The sequence below is a fragment of the Macaca nemestrina genome, chromosome 5 (genome assembly GCF_043159975.1).
Source record: "Macaca nemestrina isolate mMacNem1 chromosome 5, mMacNem.hap1, whole genome shotgun sequence".
NCBI lineage: Eukaryota > Metazoa > Chordata > Mammalia > Primates > Cercopithecidae > Macaca > Macaca nemestrina.
In genome coordinates, this window is record NC_092129.1 from 7,936,321 (window position 1) to 7,942,597 (window position 6,277).

Genomic DNA, 6,277 nt, shown 5'->3' on the forward strand with positions numbered 1-6,277 from the left:
AACGGACTCTAAGGCAGCTGGCGGCGCCCACGTGGCCTGCCCTAAAGAATCCGGTGGGATGCTGGCACCCACTCCTCTCTCCACAAGAGAGAATGGACTTCTCTTGACTTCCCAGAGGGGAGCAGTACTAAGATCAAACCTTCTGGCTCCTTTCTCCCCTAGAATTCTCTCATCCCCTTGGGAAGAAGATAGGAGAGATGATTAACAAAAATGACCAGTAAATGCCAAAACAGAATCCAGCCTCCTCAGCTGGGCCCACATGTACAAGGTCTGCAGGCCTGGCTGGGCCCGAGCTCTTGCCAGCCCTGCGTTTCACAGCATGCACCAGACAAGCAAAGCTGGCATCCACCCACAGAGAGTCAAGAAGCAGCAAGCTCTCGGCAGGCCCCAGGTCTGAGCTGCGTTCTCCTATCCACCTTCCTGTTAGTAAAGTTTCTAATCTGATCTGTAACTAGTGCATATCTTTGTGTTTAAACCTTATAAGTCAGAACTACTAAGAGAAAGAAGGATGAGTTTCAGGAATCAATCACATATATATTTAAAATATTCCTGCTGAATACTAGGCATGACAGTATGTACAGCATATAAGAAGCATAACAAGAAGTTTAAAAGGATAGGAGTTTGACAAAATGACTCTTAAATACACTCAGGTGTCTCTTATGCACCCAGCTAGTAAAGACTCTGAAGAACGGAATCTGGGCAGCATCTTTGCAGTGGGCCCAGCAGGTTTCCAAAACATCTGATTGCTGCTAACAAATAGCCTTTTAGCAAATTAGGTGTCAATGAATCAGAAGCTTATGGATCATGTGCTAGCTGACAAACAAAGGCTGCAAAATTTATAAGAAAAGGTGCTTGGCAAACTCATTTTAGTTTGTTGAACCCAAGCATTTGAAAAATAGTTTGATTAATTTTGCCAACTCAAAATCCTGCCAATTTTCTAATGTCCCTAAGTATTTACCAGCATTTTTCCAGACTGAATTTCCTATCCATATTTCTAAATGTTCTTGGCCATCCTGCTGGTAATTATTTGGAGTGCTTTATATGCAGAGCAACAGTACTCCTCATTCTTTGAGAATTAATCCAGTGTCATACTAACTTTTGCACAGTTTTACAGTTCACAAAATTCTTTCCAGAATATCACTTCACTTCATACTCACGGCATATTACCCTGGGAGACATATATCATCTTCCCTTCCACGGATAAAGGAACTAAGCCTCAGAGAGGTTAAATGACTTCCTCGAAGCTACATAACCAGAAAAATGCAAGAACACAAATTAAAGTCCAGGTCTCCTCATCCCAAATCTACACCATGGAATAAAGTGTGTGTTGCGTTTAAGACTGCTCTCAGCAAGCCCATCCAAAGAGGTAAATTTGTGAGGCACCTCACCTGCTAGAAGAACAGGAGCAGTCTGAGAAAACAGAACAGACCCCACAGGAGTCAGGATAGAAGACTTGGGTCTCCAAGCAATTGACTTAGCTGACCTCAACTACTGCATGTTACTCTCTGTTCTTGCTTCTGTTTATTCCACCTCACTCTTCCAAAAATATTTTCATTCTACTTGAGTCCTTAATATACAAATGGGATGACTCATCATTCTGAAACTGACTGAAATAGAAAGGCACAAGAATAAGAATATGCATGTAAAGAAACTCAACCAAAATGCCAGCTACACACTGAGCCAATAGTGTTGTCAACAAAGAAATGTCGCATTTTTAACCAGTAAATACGCCAAATTATACAAGTTCTGCACGCTGAGTAAATGATAAAATGATTAGTCCATCTTTTGCAACACCTCCCAATTTAGTATTTGAGCATTTAATTAATGTTCTGTATACACCCCATTTCCAGATCATTAATAAAGATGTTTAATAGAGCTGAAGTTAACACTGATCTGTATGCATGACACCCTGCTGAGTTCCTTCCCGAGCTGTGGCCCTGCCCCCATCCTCACCACACACCACAAGCACCATACAAGGACAGAAGATCCTAAGTGTTACCATCTATTTAAAATCCCAAGGATAGCAACCTCACACTAGAACTGTGATGGGCTGGGGACATCTGAGCGCTGGAGAACCTGGCCTGCTGTGAGGAGTTATTTTCCCAGAGGGAGCAAGGAACCCCCTGGAAGGACCTGGTAGCAGTCCCTTTGATGGAGGGAAGGGGCACTTTGAAGCCTCATTTGGGAGATCTGGACCCCAAGTCCAAGAACTCCTGTCCAAGTCTGAGGCCAAGAGTAGCAAAAATGGAAAAACTCTAAAGACAGAAGGGCCCAAGGCAGTGTTATTTCTGAGCCTTATTTCTGATATAAATTGAGGAGTGAATTAATGAAGCTCTCACAGATAAAGGCATATGCCTTGTTTTCATAAGGTTTATTGCTTGCAGTTCATAATTAACTAAATAAATAGTTACTGAGCATCAGTTATGTGTTAAATAAGACTAAGGAATGGGGATTGAAAGGAAGATAATTCTTGCCATCAAAGAGTTTGCTGTGCGGTCGGGGGAAAGAAGTAGGTATAAATTACTGCACCCCAAGATACACGAACGATTCCCCACCTGCTGCCCACATAGTTACCTCCACACCCAGCCTCAAACCAAGAGGAGTCCTCTCACTGAAAGGTACTCACAAGGTTCTAGAACTGATGAGTCCAGATTGCAGAAGATTTTAGGATTCCTGGAAGAGGGGTTAACAGAATCCTTCAGAGGTCTGGAAAGCTACAGACTACAAGGAAGCCCATCTGCCTTCCTTAATTCTAGCTTAGAATTACTGCCCTTGCCTGCTGCCACTGATAGCGGACTTACTGACCACACCGATTTGTTTTCAAGGAAAAACGGACAGGGCAGTGAGGGAACTGGAGCGCCTAAGGAAGGAAGAGAGACAAGGTCCCTAATTCATGTTTCTGAATCATAGAATACAAATTAAAAGTCAGGCAAGAATGGTAGGCCCCCATGAAGATCACCACTGGGGAAATGCAAGGCTGGTAGGAGCCTCTCCTTCCAAGACAAAGACCTCCGGGCTCTGGCTGTGCTCCGGAAGGGACTTCCTGAAAAACAGCAGCATGAGCCGGGGTGGGGGGGGGTATCTGCATCCTGAGAACCAGCACAGCCAGCGCCCTGAGATGCACGCTGGGATATTCTAGATCATTTTCCACTTCTGCCCTTCGCTGGTCCACATAAAGCCCCTCCCACTCTGTGTACCAATTCCCAGTGAAGTGAGGCTGTTTCTGTTGGTGAGGCCTCGTCCTGGTGTGATAGATGCTGACGTGGAAACCTTACTTCTCCAGCTGTTGCCTTCAGCAGGGCTTTCACTCATCCTTATCTCCCTAAAGTAGTCCCTGGGCACTGTCTGGGGGTCTGCCCTTGACCCTTGCTAATAGACTCTTTTTGCGGAGATGAAGGCACCACTTTCCAGATACCCTCGACTCTCCCCAACTCTGAGCAAACTGCCCTGATTTCTTAGCTCCAAAGCCCTCAAACTTCTTCCCCGAGCCTGGCCCACAGCCCTCTGGGTGCTGCAAATGTCAGCCCCACACCTCCATGCCATCCTTCCAGAGTCAGTCTTGTCTGACCTTAGCATTTTAAATGTGCATATATTCATGCAGATGAGGCCATCACTCCATCCACTTTTGATGAGTCTTGCCATCATTCAATCAACAATGATGGAGAGAGGGACAGTATCTCCCTCTGCTCAAGGTCTAAAATGCCAGGTTCCCCAGTCACACATCCAATGCAGACTCACAGGCAGCTCCCAGAGAGATTATGCCTGAAGAAACTCATTGAAATACGGATTTCAATTGTATAAGAAATTACTTCTGCAATTCAGCCAGCAAGAGCGCATATGACTGTGTTTTTTTAATCTTATCAGGGTGTGACAAAATCAGAAAATTCATAGTTTTGCAGCAGCAACATATGAATGCACAAGTTATAAGAAGCCCTCTTTAGAGAATTTTAATGTCTCAATGCAACCTGCGTATGTGCAGGGCTCATCTGAGAATCCGGGATTCTCAGATCGCTGCAAGGTGGCTTATAAAATTCCATTAATTTTCCTGCCTAAAGGAAGAGACAGCAGGATTCCTCCCTAGACACAGCCCCATTTCCCAAGGCTCCCAGGAGAGACCTTTGCTTTGGTTCCATTCTTTCAAAGTTCTGAGGCCCCAAGTCTCTGAGAGGGACCCCCTAGGCCAAAGCCCAGAAGGAAGGATTTCCTCCAACAGCTTTGCAGAAAACGTGCACAGGCCCTGTCAAAGTCTCTGCCATTCCATTAGGACTCAGTGTCACACAGGAGCCTAGAGGGAAGGCAGGATCGACTTCTCCAGCTTCTGAGTCATCACACCCTTCCCTGAGTGCTGTCCCCCGAGACTTACACTTTCAGCTACACGGGCTGAATGTCCGAGGGCATCTTGTGGTTGTAGGGATTTATAGCCAACTTAACAGGTAAAGGGCAAAGCAAAATAATGATAGGTAACATTTATTGAGCATTTTTCACACATCAGACACTGCTCCATGCTCTTTACCTGTATTAACTCAGGCAACCCTTTGCAATAGGTAATGTTACCGTTCCCATTTTACAGGTCTGGAAACTGAGACTGAGGAGGGAGGGGGCTGCTTGCAGTCACGCAGCCAGCCAGAAGAGGAGGTGGGAGAGGGGCCCACTGTCTCCACTTGCATCCCACACCCTGGACAGCTGAATGCACTGCTCACCCAGGATGCTTAGCTTCCTGCTCTTTCCCTTCAGTCATTTTCTGTTTCCTGTTGGCTAGTCAGAGACAGCTTCTGAGTGATAGGTCATCTCCCACCCCTGAGACGCTTCCAGTGGAACACATAAGCCAAGTTATAATTAATCTATGTTGTTAGGGACTTTTGTTCTTTTGACCAAAAAAAAAAAAAAAAAATCTGTAGTAGAATCTTGAAGTATTTTACCCATATTTGTTCCCTTTCTCTTGAAATTAGGCATGGCCACATGACCTGGTTTGGCCAGTAAAGCATAAGCAAAAGTGACTGTGACCACTGAAGCCAGAGCACGGAACCGTCAACCCCAGGCTCACCAGCAACCTCTTCTCCTGCCACAGAGAACACGAAAGCACATGTGGACCTCACAAGCCTCGCAGACGGCGACTGAGGGCAGTGATCCCACCCTGGAAAGCTGCACAGACTCACAAAGAACTGTGCAAGAGAGAGGACTGGACTCCACTGGGTCGGCGCAGAGACCTTGGAGGGGTTTCTCACGGCAGCAGGACCTCACCTGGCCACCCGACAGAGGACCTGTGCTGAGAAACACTGCCAAGGGGAAGAGACGTCCAGCAACCCAGCTTAGCAACTAACTGCGTCTCTCAGAATTGGGTCCCACTGCCCAGGCTGGACCACACTCCACACAGATACCAAAGTTTCCAAATGAAAGTTTTCAAATGTTTCCATGTCCCCCCATCTGAAACTCTGCTCTTGAATTTTCATGCAAATGAGATCTTTCATGTGGTCTCTGAGTTGGTAAGAAATCAAGTGGAAGATTATTTTTCTTCCATGGTTCAAAGCATGAAAATTAAACAAACTCTGAGCTGATAAACTCAAATAACAAGACAAAAATGTTGAAGGAGGGAAAGTAAGGTTTAAAATGTTAAAAGATGTCACAGTTTCTAGAGTTATAATGTCTTTAAAGTTGGAAGGAATGATAGAGGTTGTTAATCCAGCTTCTTCATTTTAGAGATCAGGATATCAAGGTCCAACATAGGAAGTGAATCCTCTCTGCTGGAAAATAGCAAAACCAATCCTTGAACTCAGGTCTTCTGCTTCCTAAGTCAAAGGTTATTTCTCCTCTACCACAGGCCTCTCAAAAGAAATGTAACTTTCGAGGTTGGGGCTCATGTTTTATGAGTCATTGGTGTTTTCTCCAAGGAATAACATTTATTGTCATGTGTTTTATGGAATATTTACTAAGGAATTACAATGTGCCAGCACCTCTAGACATCAGGAGGAGGACATAACATGAAAGGTGTAAAAATATTACATTTATTTTTATCATATATGTAGGTAGATTTCTGTGATCACTACCATGATCAAGATACAGAAAAGTTCATACAAGAATCCCTCATGCTACCTGAAATGGTTAGGCTCTGTATCCCAACGCAAATCTTATCTTGAATTGTAATCCCAAGAATCCCATAATCCCCCTGGGGGGACAGTTTCCCCCATGCTGCTCTCCTGATAGTGCTGAGTTTTCATGAGATCTGATGGTTTCATAAGGGGCTCTTCCCTCTTCACTTGACACTTCTCCTTCCTGCCGC